The sequence below is a fragment of the Archocentrus centrarchus genome, chromosome 2 (genome assembly GCF_007364275.1).
Source record: "Archocentrus centrarchus isolate MPI-CPG fArcCen1 chromosome 2, fArcCen1, whole genome shotgun sequence".
NCBI lineage: Eukaryota > Metazoa > Chordata > Actinopteri > Cichliformes > Cichlidae > Archocentrus > Archocentrus centrarchus.
In genome coordinates this window covers 16153555-16173197 of record NC_044347.1, presented here as the reverse complement: position 1 = coordinate 16173197, position 19643 = coordinate 16153555, and the positions used below count along the sequence as shown (strand labels likewise).

General features: G+C 43.0%; 1 pseudogene; it reads left to right on the top strand.

The window, feature by feature from the left end:
- The window catches only part of LOC115790871 (prospero homeobox protein 1-like), a 39014-nt pseudogene extending 20753 nt beyond the window's left edge, over positions 1 to 18261 (top strand).
- Positions 18262 to 19643: the final 1382 nt, after the last annotated feature.

Here is a 19643-nt window from a genome sequence, read left to right as displayed (position 1 = left end):
GTTCAATCGTTGCATCACCTCCCAGCTGATCAAGTGGTTCAGCAACTTCAGGGAGTTCTACTACATCCAGATGGAGAAGTTTGCTCGGCAGGCCATCAACGAGGGCGTGACCGCCGCCGAGGAGCTGACGGTGGGCCGAGACGCGGAACTCTTCAGGGCGCTCAACATGCACTACAACAAAGCCAATGACTTTGAGGTAAGTGGGGCCTTCCTTTTTTTTTTTTTTTTTGCCACAGTGGCTTTTATGGGCAGTAGAGAGAGACAGGAAATGGGGGAAAGATACAGGGGAAGACACGCGGGCAAATTGGCGACGGGCCAGGACGTTAGTATCTGTGTCTTAAAAAGGCAACAATAAATGTTTATTTGGAATAAGACAAGTTTTTTGTTTTTATGAAAAATGTTTCTTTGCCAAAGTTTGGAATACAAGGTTAGTTTGCCTTTAACTAACGTGCCATTGTTGTCCAAATATTTCAGAATTCAAAAGCCTCCTTTATCCAGTGCACACTGAGGAAATAAGGCTGAAAAAAATTCCCATAATTTCCCAGAGTTCCTCTCTTCACTGAATTAAAACTGAATTCAGCAGAACTCAAACACGCTCGCTCGCTCATACAAACGTCCTCTACCAAGTCAGCTGTTCAGAGCGCAACAGTCACCCCACAATTCTGCTGAGGTGTGGATGTTGCTACGTGTGTGTTTGTGTGTGTGTGTGTGTGTGTGTGTGTGTGCTCGATGAGGCGAGAGAGGACGCCGCTCGAGGCACGGGTGTCCTTGTCAAAGCGATTTGCAGAAGTCACATTCTCTCCCTCACTTTTTCTCTCCCAGTATTGGTCTAAGGGGACCTGAGGGGCCTTAAACTATCCAACGTAACATCAGCAGCATTTAGATGTCCATTAGCTTACACCTTATCGCTGACACACACACACACAGTTTTCTTCTTTTTGCTTAGGGAGACAAATGCCAAAGCTTAAATGTTTAAAGAGTAATATCTGCAGACACGACACACCCTCATATTCATGTGCAAAGGCTTTACGATCTAAGTAGGCTATTTGGAGAAATGAATAGCAAATGCTTTGCATAGTTTGCATAACAAGAGTCAGGTAGCATTTCACAGGTGTGTGTATGTAAAGAGTATGTACAGGAAACGGACACACACATACAAATGATGTATATGTGTGACTGCTTGTGTGAGGGTCAGGTTTAAAGTTCAAATAGGGTCCAGGAGAAGGAAAGCCATGGCTATTTTTGTGTATCGCAACCTTTAAACCAGGAATAGGTTACAAGAAGATGATCAAACTTGACTATCTAGAGGAAGTAAAAGTCATAACAAGGTTTCTATGGGTGAACACGCAAGAGGATCATTACTGGCTGCTTTTTATCATCAGAAGCTTTCAGTTGAGCTTTTGGTTTGGGTTCAATTTTGGTCCATCTCACTGCATGTCAGTGCAGCATGAAAATCGACCTGCAGACACTTCAAACCTGAAACTGAGGTATTAAAACCTTTCAGCATTGAACAATGTATTTTTGTTAAAGGTGCAGTTTTTGAAGTTATTTAAAAGAGAAAAAAAGGATATTGTACTCACAAATATACATGGATTAGTGTGATTATGTCTTCCAACAAACTGATACATTCACGTGAGCTTATATTTAATCTGTTAAAAATACATAGGAGTGGGCGCCGGTGTGTTTAAGCCACCATATTCCCCCACCATATTTGAATACAGTGGCTGGGAAGGACATCTCCCTTCCAGCTAACTGAGTTTTACATATGTGCCTGGAGACCGGCCACATGCGTAGTACGCCAAAGGCTCGTAGGTTGTCACATGCCATGGAGGCTGCACCTCCAGTCTCAAGATATGAAGCATCATATCAAAAAAGCGAAAACGCAAAGTGACAACACGACCGGCATCTTAATAAAATCTTCTCTTGAACTGAAGTCAGGACTCTAACACACAAAACATGTATAAACATGTTTATTTATACTTGTTGCATTTACTTATTGTCAGCAGATTAGACATGCGGCCCTCTCTCAAAACAGCTGACAACCAGCCAGCTAAACAACAACAGCTGGTTATAAGTTAACATTATGCTAGCTAATGTTAGGCTCAAGTGTACTAAAAATCACACTTTCTCTCTGATAAACAGTTTGATTGCATTCTCACATTGTATGAGAGTTTATTCACTAAGCAACAGAGTTAAAAAAAAGTTACACAACAAGTAACCGAGGCTAACAGTGGCAAAAACAGCAGCGCTTACCAACAGAAAAGTTCAGGATATCCTCAACAGCTCACCTCAGTATCGCTGTCATGGTAAAGATGCTTTACTGACTCATCAGCTTTTGTCAGACTCCTTTCACAAAGTTTTACAGCCTCCTCCAGAGTAAATAAAGGTGGCTGCTTCTCACCCGGCATTAACTTCGGAGCTGATCCAGACCAGAGTCACTTTGCTACAGATGAATGGTGGCTATTGTTTTTGAGGTGACTTGTAAAAACGTAAAATACCGCAAATTATTTAATTGACTGTTTTTTTTTTTCCTGAAACATGCCGGCTGGCATGTGCTATAAAGCGCTATAAAGTACAGTCTAAATTGAATGTTTTTCCTACAGCAGCCACCATAGATGGGATTATGCACTTGAATTGGGAGGGGTAAAAAAACAGAACTCTGTTGACTGCAGTCTGCAATCTACTGACATCTAGTGGTGAAAATATTACACACTGTAACTTTTAGTATTAGTCTTTGCATCCAAATGCACAGCGTGCTGTTAAGAAATATCTGTTGTTAGTTGCATTTGATGAAACTTTAAAGTAAGGGACTGCATTAGGGAATGGAAAAAGTTGCCCACTTTGCTTTGCCCATTTCAGAGCATCCATGCGTGGTAAGTTTGATTTGTAAACAAAATTTTCCAAAAGGTGAATGCGAAGTTGAATGTATCCATTTCCTTACTAGACATATGTGCACATAGAAACACAAAAACTAGAACTCTATCAAGACCACAAACTGTAAATAAAGGATGATGGAGCCTCGAGTTGAGTATGCTCAGTACTATATACTAGGGTAGCCGACCAACTATTTTTCACTGCAACTGTTTTACCCTGAGTAGGAGAACTTTTCAAAATTAACAAGAGAGGTACACCCTGAATAGGTCATCAGTGTGTTGCAGTGCTAACACAGACAGACAACCATTTGCACTCACATTCACACATATGGCCAATTTAGAAGTGCCAGTTCAAAAGTCTTTGGACTATGGGAGAAAATGAAAAATGCAAATGTTGCATTTTTTTTCCCACTGGCCTGGTGGAGTCAAACCCAGGACCTTTTTGTTGTGAGGCAACAGTGCGTTACAATCTGCCTTTTTTCCCCTTTGCATCGGAGTAGCTGCCCCCTGCTGGCCATTGGAAAGAATGCAGATTAGCAGGTTTTTGCAGATGAAGGAAAGGGACAAGATTTTTGGTACCGGAAGCTTCAGTTTAAATTTGTTATCCAGCTGTTTTGGTCGCACGTGGTTACAGAGTCAGTGTGAAAAGCGAGATACTGAAAGTATTTGTGAAATGGGTCGAGCACCTTGCTCTGATGATTCAGCTTTTTAGGCCAAGTCATCAGATGACTGTCGACGGCTTCAAGGATTGTTTCCCCCATTCCTTCAATTTTCAGACCTGGAGGCTATGTCCATCTTTTATATACAGTCAATGACTCATTATAGTGAGTGAGTGACTGATGATGAAGACCTGCAATGAATGGTAAAATATAAATACAGCCCATATCAAGATAAATGTTGAAAATGATAAAGATTTGTAATTGAAGCACTAATTTGTGGCACTGTAATGTATAACTAATGCTTGTAAGGACATAACAAAAAGGTTGCGTGTTCTCCATACAGTGTTTGCAACGTTACATATACATTTTCTTCCCCTACTTTGTCCCCTTTCCTGCCTGCCGCCTCCTCTCTCTTCACCTCCCTCCTTCTTTCCACCCTGAGGGAACATTACTGGCTAGGGACCCTCTCTCTCTCTCTCTCTCTCTCTCTCTCTCTCTCTCTCTCTCTCTCTGTGTCAAACTCAGAGGCGTGAAACTGGAACCACGGCCGATTCAGCAAGTCTCCCGACGTGTACACACACACACACACACACGCGTGCGCGAACACACAGAAGTCTTCTCCTTTTGCCAAATTTAGCATCATCAGAGTTCCACCTTGGTTTGTCCCCATCACACCTCGCTCCCTCCCCTTCCTCTCCTTCCTCTACTTTTTGCTCTTTCCTTGCACCCCCCCCAATGTGTCCTCTGTCGATATGTTCTCTTCGTCACCTCCTCGCCTTCATATCCTCCTTTCATTTGCCTTTGTCCTCTCCCCTCCTCCTTTTCTTATTGCCCTCCAATTCCTCTCCTCCTCTGCTACTGCTCCCCTTCATTCCTTGATGTTTTTCCTCTCCAACCTTCTTCGCTCTAGTTTTTGTTTTTCTCTCTCAGACCCCTCCCATCTCAACTAACTTCTGTCAACTTCCTGGCCATCTCGGTATTCTCCTTCTGCTATTGTATCCCCTTTATTTCCCCATCTTTACATATGCATGGTTATGGTTTCCTGGTTAAAATGGAACCTAATCTTAGCGAACACTCTATGTTGTGAACTGAAAAAATGGCTGTCATTAGTAAAGTTACAGGGCCGGCATTTTAAATAGTTATTGCTGTGGAAAGGTAAGTGTAGGTCGCTGTGTGCGTGCGTGCATGCGTGTGTGTGTTGGCGTAAACAGGCCCCAGTAATTACAGCACCTTCATTAATTACCTCCTCCTCCAGCCACATTCTTTCAACTCTTCTTTCTTGTTTACCTCTCTGTCTCTTTTGCTCTCGCTCTCTCTCCATCCTCACTGTCTCCTTTCTCCTCCTTCTCCACCCCCCCACCCCCTGTCTCTGAAACAATTTTGCGCTAATTGCAGCTCTGCCCACCAACTAATGAGGAAGGCGAAAAAGAAGAAGGAAACTGCAGAAAGGGAGAGGAAACAGGGAATAGTCTCATCTTCAAAAAAAGTGGGAAAACAAAAAAAAAAAGAAAGACAGAGAGAGAGATATTATCTTTGCCAGGACACTCAGGGAAAGGTGTCAGCTCCTACCTTCTGCCAAGAGGGAGAGAAATGTTTCCTCTTTTTAATACTGAGAACAGATTGACGAGTTGTTGGTTAAGGCTGCCAGCAGCATTAGGCACAGCACTCCTAACTTGCCTGAGAGTGTGTGTTTTGAACTTATTAAGGATTTATGCCTCGGTGGGTTGGGCATTCAAAAACACACAGACTGTGAATGTGAAGTGTAAGTATAGAGGCCCGAGTGTGTGGACAGGGACAAAGCTGTCATATTTTGGTGTGTGTGCGTGTGAGAGGGAGAGTTCGATGAGCTGGGATGGACAATGAGATGTTTTTATGAAGCCTTCTAGAGGACGTTCTCATCTTTCCAGTTCAAGGATCCTCGCTGTCTCTGTCAGCACCAAACGACAGCACAGCCGCGCATCACACGTTCTCACATACACACACACACACACACACACGCAGACACACAAATACACACAGATACCGATTTGTATTTGTCTGAAAGAGCAGAGATGCCCTCCCTTGAAGGGTGGGTGTGGTTTCTTCTATATTCTACCCTTTGACTTTGAACGACGCTCACACACACACACACACACACACCTGGAGGCCACAGACTGGTCACACACTCACATTTCAGGGCTATCCGATTTCATAAGCTGTGCACTTCATGAAAGGCTAAACTCCTCATGTCTTTCTCCACAGTTTTAGATTCTTTGTTACCCTTTCGCTCTCGTTATTCATCCATTCACTCATCTTTTCCGTTTCTTCTTCACATGAGCCCAGTGAAAATGGGTCTGAGCTCGACTCCCAGGAATCGATTTTGGAAGGCGGATTTCAATCAGAGTCTCCCTCTCACTGGTAACACCCCCCCCCCCCCCCCCCCCCCCCCCCCCCCCCCCCCCCCCATTTCTTGAATATGATATGATGTTTTGAAAGATTTTGTTACCCTTAAGTTTTTCATTCTGGTCTTTAATTTTCATTCAGTCCATCTTCTGTCCTCACTTCTTCTAATTGTGTAACCTACCCAGAAGGTGCAAAAACACACACACACACACACACACACACACACACAAACAGAGTAATGGATCGGTCCTTTGGAGAGGAGGTGAATTTCAAAGACTACACCTGTCCTGCTTTCTTTTCGCTCTCCGTCCTCTTTTTTTCTCCCAGCTCTGATTTCTGCCTCGTTCTGAATTCGGAGCTTTGGACTTCGTATTTAAAGCGCGCTCGCTGTGGTTCACGTAACGCTGGGTTTTTTTGTTTTAAGGCTTTTTCTTCTTGAGACACCAGCTTTTAATTTGAAGCCGTTGCCATTTTTAACATTTCCCCTAAAAAATATTAAAAGAAGAGACGAAAATATAAATATCAGATTAACAAACTGCCATAGATGCCCACAGTTATACTTCAAACATGCATTGTAACCACTGAATAAGCAGTTTTGCCTTCTACCAAACATTTATATTCTACTTATTTGCTTTACTGCGTATATATCTGTGCAGATCAGGGTGGGGTGGGGGGCATTACAGAGGTCGGGACACTGACACCTGACACTGGCATCCTCTAACACATTGTTAACTGCAGGCTATTGAAACACTAAAGGAAAGATCTGAGTCCTCCTGAAAGGTTAAGTCAGAACACCTCAGCATTTGCCCAGTTATGATAAACTTTAATAAGTGTTTCCTCACAACTTACTTATTGTAATTGTAAATGAAAATGCATTTCTCACAGACACACACAAATCAATAAGCCATGTGAACACACACTCTTGGGGCTGTTGTCACTCAGTGTCATAAAGAATGAGCTCCAAGTCTTCCCCACTGTCTCTTGCTCTCTATCACTGGTTGACAGAGAGCGGTATGCTGCAGACAATGCCACCTGCCAGTTTCTGTCACTATAATTATAGCTATCTGCCTGCAGTGTGTGTGTGTGTGTGTGTGTGTGTGTGTGTGTGTGTCTTAGTATTCCAGCTGAGAAGAAGAAGGCATCATCTTTGTCACTGAGCCTGATTGGAGTCACGAGGGGGTGGTTTATGTGCGTTTGTGCATGTGTGTGACTGTGTATGGTCTTCCTGTAAGTGTGTAAGTGTGTGTGTGTGTGTGTGTGTGTGTGTTTTGAGCATGCAGTGATTCCCTTCTCCTACCCCAGCTGTCTCCTTAGCTTTAACAATAGGCCTGGTAACAAAGACGTGGCCTTCAGCCTCTATCATGTGATGCTAGTGGTCTGCAGCCTCTCAGTCAGATGACCAAGGCTATTGTCCTTTATGGGTGACACACATAAACGCACACACAGGGAAGCACATTCGCACGCACACACATCTAAGGAGGAACAGCACGTGCGCGGACAGGCACGCGTAAAGCGGAGCGGGCAGAGAAATGAAGACGCTTGTAATGATAGCACGCAAAAATGCAGACACTGATGAGATAGTGAGAACAGACACACACACACACAGACCCAATCTCAGGACGTAGACCCTTCCTCTCAGTCACATGCAGTTGGAACAAAGAGAAACGTTATTGTCACTGTCCTGGTGACAGTGAGATCAGTGACTGATTGACAAAAGAGCAGCTGAGAAAGGAAACATATTGCCGATGTCCTGGAGGAGCCTCCAGTCTCCATTTGTTCCCTTTTCTTTCACACTTAGTGACTAAACAGTGACAAAGGTCCAGATATGGTTAAGAAACAGATGAGACACATCGATCCACCTTCACATCGATATTTATCCAACTGTGTGTGTGAGAGAGCGTGTGGACACTGTGAGATCCGCACAGTTTTTCCCGATTCCCGTTGGAACGGCCGCTGTGTGCCTGGAGCAAACGTCGGTGACTGTGTCAAAGAGCAACTTAGGTTGCTCTTTGAAGGTGACTGTCTGTGTTATTTATGTGCAGTGTGTACACTGCAGCAGCAGCAGAACTCGGGGCACATATAGCTCACTGGGTCGTGCTGGTGACCCATAAGCCGGAATGCTGCTGCAGGGGCTCGGGTTCAAGTCTGGGCCATTTACTGTGTGTGGTTCCTTTCGTTTCTGTCGCCCTGCAGTCCTGTCAGAAAGTTAGATGCTAAACATCTCACGCTAAATATAGACAACTGTAAGAAAAATATGAAATAATGAATTAATCTGGTCTAAAAATGAGCGACATTTGACTGGTGGGGCTGGAAGAGAACTGGGCAAAGGCAGGAAACTGGAACCTACCCTTAGACCAATCAATTAGATTATTATTAATAAAAGATAATGGCTATATTTATTCTTTAATGCATTCTAATCCCACTCAGACTTACCCAACGCTCATATTTCCAATTTAAGAAGGTATTTAGATCTTTATGTATATCTAAGGAAAACGATATTCCTCCACTGCAGTGTGTTGCGTGGTTAGTGTGTTTGCACAGGGCTCTTTACACTCACACTGAGTAACACTGAGTTCTACAAACCTGTGATGAGCTGGGATCCCAGATACACCGTCTTACCACTCCCTCTTTAAAGAGTACCTGCTTTGGTTTGGTTTGGGCTTCTTTTTGGGCTCATTTTGACGTATACATCTACTAAACTTTCACTTTTAAACTAGAGTCAAACCTTTTTTTTCTTCTCCAGAACAGCTTTGTACCATTTAGGTGTCTTTTAGACCTCTAATCAACAGAAAATTGCACAGGACTGAAACACAAAATGTTCCTGTCGATGGAGAAAGGGTGACAGGAAAACGATGGAGAGGGGAGAATGGACTCTCTTTGCTGATTTTGTGTATGTGTGTGTGTGTGTGTGTGTGCTTTATGTGTGTGTGCGTGCGTGTGTGTTTGTATTTCCCTGCCAGGGTGTGTGTGACTAAAGCCAGGTCTGATAGCAGTGAAAGCGAGAGAGTGAGAGAGAAGGAAAAAGGAAGCAGATGCCTGTGTGTTGGCACAAAAAAAGATACGTCCACTCAGCCCCCCCCCCCCCCCCCCCCCCCCCCCCCCCCCACACACACACACACACACACACTCATATAACAGCATTTGCTCAGTCCACAGAAGGAGCAGCACATGAAAGAGTTCCAGTATTGTCTCCATGATAGAGAAATACTCCACTGACCAACAGCACAGTGGACCTTAAGGCCACGCAGCGAATGAAAAGCAAAGACGACTGCTCGTGTGTGTGTGTGTGTGTGTGTGTGTGTGTTTGGTTGAAAAAGACAAGCAAAGCACATAAGTGAAAGCATCCAAGTGAACCCTGAAACAAATATAGACATCTTCTACACTGACAGGGCAAGGCAGAAAGACTTCTAGAAAACAGAAGGAACAACACACACAGTCTCTGTTTGCACACCTTCAGAGTTAAACATATGGTGTTTGTATAGTGATTTCTTAAGCACACAATCTGTGTGTTTCCTCTTTTTGTGCAAGACGGTGAGTGAGGATGGAAAGGGAAAAAAAAAAAAAACATAGATAGGCAGGCAGAAAACATATGGAAAGCAGAGTCAGCTGAGGACACGCGCGCGCAGCCTAGACATCGCTCTCGGTCTCATGGTGACAGCATGAAGAGAAAAGGCATTAATCCTTCAGGATGTAGGGAGATGGAGAAAGAGGAGTGGCTTAAATTCAGAGGAAGAGGAGAGAGAAAAGAGGCAACAAAGAAAAGGTGCGCAGCTGATGCGCAATGGAGAGGAAAGCAGAGTGAAGAGTAAATGAGATGGGGGGGTATAGAGAAAGGAGGGACACAGAGTTAGAGTTGATATCTGCATGCATATGAAGTATTGCACAGCATATTTAATAGTTAGCCATCACTACTCCTGAGTGACTTTGATGGCCTTGATAATTCCCATGCATACCTCAGTAACATGTTATTTTGATTAGTTTTATACTAAACACAATGTTAACTGTTTCAAAAGCATCCCTGAAACAAGGATCACGTCTTTTTGTGTCAGTGGAGGACCAAAATCTGTGGATTTTTTAAAACTTTTTTCTTTTTCTTCTTCTTTTTTTTTTTTTTAAGACTTAATAAGGCACAAACACATGTATCGCATTACAGATCATGAGCACTGCAAACCAAAATCAGAGAGTTGCACGTGCCAGTGAAAAACGGCAAAGAGCTCTTCCTTTGCAACGACAGTGACGTGAAGCTTTCGCTGCTCTGATGCTGTGACTGCGGCCCAGTCAGGAAGCAAACGTGAGTGTTTCCAGACGTAGACCCGGATCAACAGCTTCTCCGAAATGTCTTTTAGGAGCACAGTTACACATTTTAAAACAAACAAACAAAAAAAAAGGCATAGGTGTTCCCTCAGTGTGGACAACTTTGTTTGGGTTTGAGGAAAGCTGGGCTGCTGTGAGCAAGAAGCTGTGGGTGCTGAAAGTTTATGTGTGTGGATGAATGTCACTGACCAGATAAAGATCAAATAAAAAGAAAAATGTCTCTAAGAGATGTTTATTTGTCAGGTAATAACTATCAGTTTTACTCTTCCTGGTTATTAATTAAAATCTGCTGGATGTGTTAAAATGGGGCAAAGTATCCGAAAAGAAACAACCTACTTATGAAGGGCTCTCCTTTTATTCTAAAAATATTTTTAATGCAACCTTGTCCTTTTGTGCTTGTGGCCTGCACTCTTTAAAAAAAAAAAGACTAAATTAGTAAACAGGCGTCACTGTTGCTAAGTGGTTACTGGTCACGTTCATGTTTTCAGAATGGGTGGTGACATTTTTCTTTTGGTAGTGAGCTTTGCTTTGTGTTTCCAGCCACAGCAAACTATCAGTGTGTGTGCCAGCAGCACAGTTATCACAGTCCAAAATAAGTTGCTTTTACTGCTGCTAGAGACATAAAACGCCCCAGACAGCAAATTCAAAATGTTCTTAAATCCCTGCTTCTAAACTAGACCAGCTTGGTTAAATACTTTAAGTCAAATGATTACAAATTATCATGTCTTTTTTTTTTTTTTTCTTCAAATTTCACTCGCGAAGCTATTTCGAGATAAATTAATACATTTTTTTTCCCTCCTTTCAGCTGATAATAGATAAACTTACAAATGTAAGAAGAGAATAGGTGGACCAGGATTAAGTGTGTCAACAGAAGAGCTTTTTCAAGCATGTCCATATGCAAGGGGCATGAATTTGCATGTGATGCACTGATGACAAACGCGCTGATTTCTCATAAGAATAAACTTCCAAGAAGAGATCAGGGGAGGATGAGCCTGTGAGGCGGATGATGAAGGGATGGAGCGAGTGGATGAGAGGAAAAGGAAGGAGATGAGGAACACAAAAAAAGAGAGAGAGAGAGGAAAAAAACAGGAGCAAGGGCGTCCCAGTAGGCCTCTTTGTTGGGCAGCGATTTAGAGATTTACAGGCTCTTGTCCTTCTGTGCGTACGCATCTGTGTGTGTGTGTGTGTGTGTGTGTGTGTGTGTGTGTGTGTGTGTGTGTGTGTGTGTGTGTGTGTGTGTGTGTGTGTGTGTGTGTGTGTGTGTGTGTGAAGAGAGAGTAATTGAGCCTCCCTTCATCCAATATTTACCCACCAAACCGGAGCAATCATGCGAATTATGTTTACTGGGAACGAAGTATCTTTCTTCCTCTTTAGGTTTCTTTCTCCTTCCCACTTTCCCCCAATCCCCACTCCTCTCTCTCTCTCCTGGCAACTAGATACCAAATCAAGATCCTAGCCAGGAGTAAATCACACATGCACACACATACACACACACACGCACACACGCAGGGAAAACATGCCCATCTGTATTGATGATGGCCTAATTTAGATCTCTTTATTGGACTGATTTACGATGGCCAGGCAAATCTGGGCATCTGGACCCAAGTATGCGCCTGTGTCTGTCTGTGTGTGTGTGTGTGTGTCTGTGTGTGTGTGTGTGTGTGTGTGCGCGTGCGTGCGTGCGGTTGTCCAGTTAAGCCGACACCCAAACCGGACACACACAATATCCTCCCCGCTTTGTTCCCTTCTTTTCTTCCCGTGTTTCCCTGCTGCTCTTTGAGTCAGCGGTGTCCTTTTTGTCGTCTCGCTTCAGCACTTTGAGTCCTCTCGCCGCCGCAGCGATGACACGTGTCATCCTGAAACGTTTCAAAAGCACACCGATCATCACGCTGAACAGGGCCGTGACAGAGCCGCATCACAGAGACACTCGCAGCGGGGGCGCTTAGAGGTCAAGGTCAGCGAATGTCTTACGGCCCAACTGTGCTCAACGGTTTTTGTTTCGCAACCCTTTGCAGTTCCAGATGATCGATCACAAACTGCGGACATTTCTTTAGGTGTTAAGGAAGCATCGCAGAACACAATATCCTCCACACTGCTAACATACAAGCGAATTGTAGCAGTCAAACATGTAGAGGATCTTAATGCCAGTGAGGAAATCCATCGTACTGGAGGAGACATTGAAACAGAGGGAATTTGTGTTGTTTTCAGAGAAGAGCAAATTTGAACACCTGAAGGATGAAGAGGTGTACTTTGGGAGGGAGAGGGCGCCTCAAAGGCACATTCATCTTAAAGATCAAGCTGAGGTTTCAACTTTTATTCGTCCCACGGGCAGCCTCGCAGCAACCATTAAACAGCGTCTTGACTTAGCGGTTTTGTCTATTTTCCTGCAAAGGTAAAGCAAGTGTGTAGCGGCACCCCCTGAGGTTTCATGGGGAAGCGTGATCTAGTTTTTGTTAAAAAGGAATTTGTATTCCTTATAAATGAGGCCCTGACTTTAACTGATATCTCTACAGATATGGATGCAGCTTTTTTCACCCCCAAATACACAGTTCGGATTAGATTAGAGTCAGATTTATTGTTACTGGGCAAAGTGCAAAGCAATAAAATGCAGTTAGCATCTCAGCAGAACAGTGAAAATAATTGTATTATGTACAGAAAGCATGCAGTAGGTTAATAGAATTAAAGTGCTGCAAGATGAGTGGTAATATAACTTATATATAGTTTGTTTTATGTACAGTGTAACTACAGATGGATCCTTCATTTGTTTATCAGCAGGACACACCTCCACCTGTCTAATATACTGTGCATTTTTATGCCTGTCTTCCATTTCAGCAGCCTCTCTGGAGCTGCGGGGCTTTCTGACTTATGAATTAAGCTCTATATTTAAGGACAATTTAACCAAGGGGAGTGATGGTGCTCTGCATCTGACCTCCACTCCAAAGTGAGGGGAAAGCAGCCAACACAAGTGCACACCATATGTAGAAGTTCCTTTAAGAGTGTAGGGAAAGCGTTCCAGGTGATGACCTCATGGAGCTCGAACAGCGAACACTAAAAGTGGGCGAAGCTGTTATCAAAGCAGAGGCAGAGCTACTCAGAAGAATAAAATGTAAAGCATATTTTGCCTAAAAATTTTAATGTCTTCCACAGTTAAGCTGCAGAGTAAATCTCTGAGATGTTGGCGAGCGGTTTCTGGAGATTGATGGCAGCCGCGAGGTAAAGCTGGTCACAAAGAGGGATGTCCTAATGTACCTCTTTGTGATCAAAGCTAACAGGTTGCTGAATAATCGAGTGTTTCTGGTTTGTGCTGCACTCAGTCAGTAGTTAGTGAGTGTTTGCAGACTAGTTTATAGCTTCCATGCAAACCACGGGCAACCAAAGCAATCACAATGCGGTTTTTAGCAGCAGCTAGCAACACCTCGCCAACCGGTCCGGGAACACCCATTTTTCTCTAGTGACCGGTGGTTGCTGACCGGTCTCTTGGGCCTGTGTGGCTGCGGCTTAAATTGTAGTGATGCAATAGGTTCAACAAATGACTTTTACCCTGAAGAGTATAGTTAGAATAATTTGTGAAGCCAAATATCAGAATTAATCACCAGCAACCAGAGGTTACAGGGAGGTCGCTGACAGGTGACTGAGGCCTTACTGCCTACACACACACACACACACACACACTCCTCTGCTCTGTATATTACTTTATAACACACGAGTCACTTGTTATGGTCCAAAAAGTCTCCCCTTATGTGCCATAAAGTCTAAAAAAGACCTCAGAGGAGGTTCCCCTACGCCAGCTTTAATCTACTTAAAATAAATAACCAAAAAAAACTTTGAGTAGGTGTGTCTAAACTTTTTATATCACCTGGAAAGTTTCAACTTTTATGTGTGTGAGAGAGAGAGAGCATGTATGTCTTGTGTGTGTACAGTAGCGTCTACACTAAGACAATGACAGAGGGCCTCACTGAAATAACTGTGGTCTCAAGGGGGCAGCTAAAAAAGAGAGAGGGTAGGTTAGGGTAGACAGAGTATATGAGAGTCCAGGGAATCATTTAGAATGTGAGTGTGTGTGACTGCATGTCTGTGTGTGTGTGTGTGTGTGTGTGTGTGTGTGTGTGTGTGCGTGCGTGGAGTGATTCATCCGTTCTGGTGGCAGCTAACCTTGGCATGTCCTGCCACGCTTGACGGGGGTTACACCCAGACAGCTCTCTGCTGTCCTCTACATGTGTGTGAGTTTGTTGGGGTGGATAGGTGGGTGTACCTTGCCTGCTCCTACTGTGGACTGAGCAAATGCTGTTTATATGAGTGTGCACGGGTGTGTGTTTGGGTGTCTGTGTGTCTGCATGCAAGAAAAAGAGCCAAAAAAGAAGGGAAAAAAAAAAAAGGGAAACAGGGAGGAGGGAGAATCCCAGTCAGGTTGTTTGGTGTCTTTGTATGATCTTGCCCCCGGGAGAAAGGGTAGAAAGAAAAAAAAAAAAAGAATGAAAAATGTGTGTGTTTGTATATGCATCTCTCTATGTGCCATTGTTCTGCTGTCAGACACAAAGACACACACACACACACACACACACACACACACACACACACACACACACACACACACACACACACACACACAGAGCATTAAAATCCACACACACATAAACACACTAAAAGCCTTGATGTCAGTATATTTAAGCGCGCACTGGAAAGGACAAATTGGATCCCTGCAATCCTTTCATTTTTGTTGAAACTTTAGCTAACACACACACACACACACACACACACACACACACACACACACACACACACACACACACACACACACACACACACAGTCTGACAGATCACACACAACTGTTCACCTGCCATTGTCAAAGACTGGGTGTGTGATCTGTCATTATGTGAGAGTGCGTGTGTGCCCATAAGGAACTTTGACAACAAATACACACACAAACACACACACACATCTGGGGGTTGTTAAGAATGAGGAAGTACATGTACGGGAAGTTCTGAAGAAGAACTCAGTGACAGAAATGGTAATATATGGTCACCTGAAACAGCCGCACACTTATTTCTTCATCATTTTGCGTCATCAGTATATTGGAAGTCAACCTGGTCACTATTTAAAGATTTATGCATCATTTCTCTATGTCAGTTCTCCTTTTTGACATTGTGTTGTTTGGTATTAGTCATAGCATTTGCAATATGGCATAAACCAAACTGTGGAATTATCAATATTCTAACAGTTATGCAAGATTTTTTTTCTTGTTCATTTATTTTCTGGTCTTAAATATAAAAAAATCTGATTGATGTAGAAAAAAAAACCAGAACCTCAGCTTCCATCTTCCAAAGACTCAAGTCACCCATTAATATAATACAATTTAATATGAATTTAAAATCAACTCTAATAATATGATCAGGCCTCACTGATCCTCTTCTTGCTGTCCCAGCAGCCATGCTCCAACATCTGGTGGAACGCCTTCCCACAAGAGTGACGTCTGTTACTGCAGCAGATTAATATCCATAGTTTTGGCACTGTATACAACAATCACATATGGCTGCAATGTTCTGGTGTCCACATAATTTGACATGTTTTGAGTTATTTTCTGCTTGCACTCCAGCTTCTCTGAGGGGGAAACATGTTTGCTTGTGCAGAAGAAATGCTGAAACTAATTTAACCTTTAGTTTAGCAAAAAAAAAAAAAGGGGGGGGTCAAATGGGAAGTTCTCCTTTGAAAGATCGAGGCGGTCGTATCACCTGTGATGTCATTTTTCTCCTCCAGGTTCCTGATCGATTCCTGGAGGTGGCCCAGGTGACTCTCCGTGAATTCTTCAATGCCATCGTGGCCGGAAAAGATGCGGACCCATCCTGGAAGAAGGCGATCTACAAAGTGATCTGCAAACTGGACAGCGAAGTTCCCGAGGTCTTCAAATCCCCCAACTGTCTACAGGAGCTCCTCCATGACTGACTAGGCCAAGGGAGGAAGCAAAGTAAGCAAGACAGACCTCCACGGACAGTGAGAAGACTGTGGGAGAATGCCACCGAAGGTGCAGGGTTAGACTAGATGGAGGTCTGTAATGAAATGCGTTTGAAGGTATGTGATGTTCATAAAGATATGCAGACGTTTGAGGTGGTTCCATTTGGAGGCTGCCAGAGAGGTTTGCTCATGGTTGTCCTTTGGTCAGCCCATCTTTAACAAACAAAATCACCCTCAAGATGTTTTACGAAGATAAGATATCCCTCTTGAATGAGGCAGAGGGTTCGGACCCAGAGTGTGATGATGCTCAAATTAACATATTTTGCTGGAGGGAAACTAAAAAGCAAAACGGTGAGAAATCGAACCTCACTGAACTTACAGAGAAGCTCCTCCTTCTTGAAAACCCCTCCTTCTCTTTTTCCTCCACCTTGTTCAAACTTTTTCATTCTTCTCTAGAGGAACAAGATGTTTGGATGAATCTTCAACCTGTGACTTTAAGTTGGGGAGCAAACTAAAAATAAAGAAGATAATATATATATAAAAAAATCTTTTTATTGTGGATGTTTTTAAGTTACATGGACATTTTTGAGACAAAAGTGGTTTGTGTATTTTTTTTTCCTCCTTTGTATAAGCTTTCATCCTCTCTTCTATGAACCCTCAGTCACACATGCACACAAAAAGACCCACTCACACAAATGCACCCCTCATAGGAAAGCACAGTAGCATTCCCAAATCCTTACCTGAACCTAAACTGGGCAAAAATTAAAAAAAAAAAAAAAAAAAGAAAAAACTTAGTTGTTGTTTTTTCCAATTCATTTTTCTCCCGTTTTTACTTAAACCTCCTTTTACTGTACTGAGACTTACTGAGTGTCTATATTGACTGTGTGGCTCTCCTGGCCCCATCCCTCTCTGGCTGCCCCCCCTTCACATGTCCAGAGCATCAGAGTTGAGTAATTCACCATATTTTCTATGTAATTCTCTCATATCTGAGTTATTTTTATCATACTCCCCTTTTTTTTTAATGTCAGTTTTGAAAAGTTAGATGAACCAGAGACAAAGAGAATAAAAGCCTGTGAAACAATATTTGCTTCATTTTCAGAGTTTCATCAGCAGATGACAGAACCTCCTTTTCACACATACATTTCAGATGAAAATCCCCAGCAACTTAAGAAATAAATCAAAATCTGCTCCAACACGTGAATTCAACAGCTGCTTTTTTTTTTTTTTTTTCTTTTTTGGTTCGGATCTCCCATACACCTGCTGCGTGTGCTGGTGTTCCTTAAAATGTCTTTATTTAAGATTTATGAGCATGATCTTTACTGGACAGGACCTCTTTCTTTTTCTTTTTTTTTTCTTTTTTTTTTTTAAACAGGAAAATAATCATGTCAGTTCCCTCTGGTGGACAAACCGTATAATGCACGGCCACAAACAATCTGTTCTGGCTCTCCTTTTTATAATCTGTCACCACATACACCAGTGTCAAAATGATAACATCATTCACTGTTTTCTTTGTAATATTTTGCATATGTGGCGCTGAGTTTTGATGCAGATTTTTGTGATATGTTGGTCACCCTGTAGCCCACCACTTCGATATATTTTTAAGGTGATGTGTTTTCATTTCAGTTACACCTGATTCATAGACACAAAACAGAAGGTGGGTCTTTGGCACGAGCTAATCTTTGGAAACACCCACAGATGACATCAGCATTTGAGATTTATGTTATACAATCATAAAAAAAATGTACAAATGTCCACTTTGTAAACTTTCAGTCTTGAAAAGCACCAAACCAGCTGGGGGAAACATGGACCCCCAGATATTAATCTCTCCACTCTGGACAGCTGAGAGGGGCAGCTGCACCGGCCAGGTCATGTGTGAAGTGTTTAAGGTTTTAACAGCAGAAAAAAAAACAAAAAGACACAACAAAAATGCTGATCTTTGTAGCTTGTATAGATGTAATAAATACTCTGATCACTCTGATATTGTTATTATTTATAACTGAAATAATTATTCCTATTAATGTTATTCTGATGATTATTATTAATGCTTGCTACAGATTTGACCAGTGGTTTACTCATTGTTTATCCATCAAATTGCAACATGAAATAAATTATTCTTTGAACAAAAAAACAAATATATATATTGGAGGTCGTTTGTGAGTCTGTCGCTGCTTTCTTCCTGGTTTCTGTTTGCGCTCGGCTGAGGTGCAGAGGGCGTTGACCGTTTGAATGCCTGCCCACACACACAACGACTCGCCGTCAACCCAAGCAGTAACTAGGCAACGCGATGGCCACTTTAACTCGGTCCATGCCCTCTCTCCGATCCCCCCACCCCCCCGGTCTCTCTCACTCTCTGGATTCTGTATAGGGGACATGTGATCCGTTGTTGTTGTTGCTGATGAATTGAAAAGAGGAGCGCTGTGTGATTATTGTCAGCACAAAAGCCTCAAAAAGCTGCTGACGCCTAGATTAGGCAGTACAAAGACGCAGGGACAGACGCACACACACACACACACACAAAAAGACACATAGGTACGGGCTCACACTCGCGCACACAAAAACACGGGGACGAGGCCTGCCTGCCCTCGTTGCCCTACCGTACTTTGCACTCCCCTCTCCCTCCTCTGTTCATCCTCTCAAACCCCTCCATCACTGATATTACTCCCCTCCTCCTCCTCCTCCCCCTTTATTTTTTTTTACCTCTCCCGTCTCCTCTTCGCTTCTTAGCGCACAGATTTTATTTCATCTATCCTCCTCTAACGCCACTTACCTCCCTAACACACACAAATACACACCATGCCCTCTGTGTGCTGGCGCCAAACACTAACTGGCATCACACAATGCCAACCACCATCACCAGCATGGGATTAAGTGCCAGCACTCAATGTGCCTCTCCCTTCTTTTGCCTTTCCCTTTCTCTCCCTCACTGACAAACACACGCACAGCAAATAAATACTGCCAGAGCTCCAGCATAATAAAACAGTTTATAATTCTGTAAAGCTATGTCTCCTGTAATAATCCAGTTTCAATTAACATTTTTGCCTCTATGAAGAAGTCAGAGGGGACTGAATTCAACAAACAAAAAATATATACACACAGGAAGTTTTGCCAAGCATGAAAATTGAAAACCGCGGCGCTGTCACTGTACAAAGCTAAGTATGGAAGTAAATAATGTGATTGGTTTGCATTCAGCAAAACTGAGACTACCTTAAAGAAAACAAGGCAGAATAATCACAACACAGGGCCATCAAACATCACTGTGACAGGGACACTGTGTCCTCCACCAAAAAAAAAAAAAAAAAAAATGGTTGCTGTTCGACAGCAAAGACGTCAACTTACATATGAGATGGGAGGGGTGCGTTTGTGGGAACGGTGGTCCAGTCAGACCCTCTCTTACAAATCTGGATGCAAATCTCAAGGATATTCAAGCTGTCGATTTTCCAGTCAATCTACGTTCCTACTAACCAA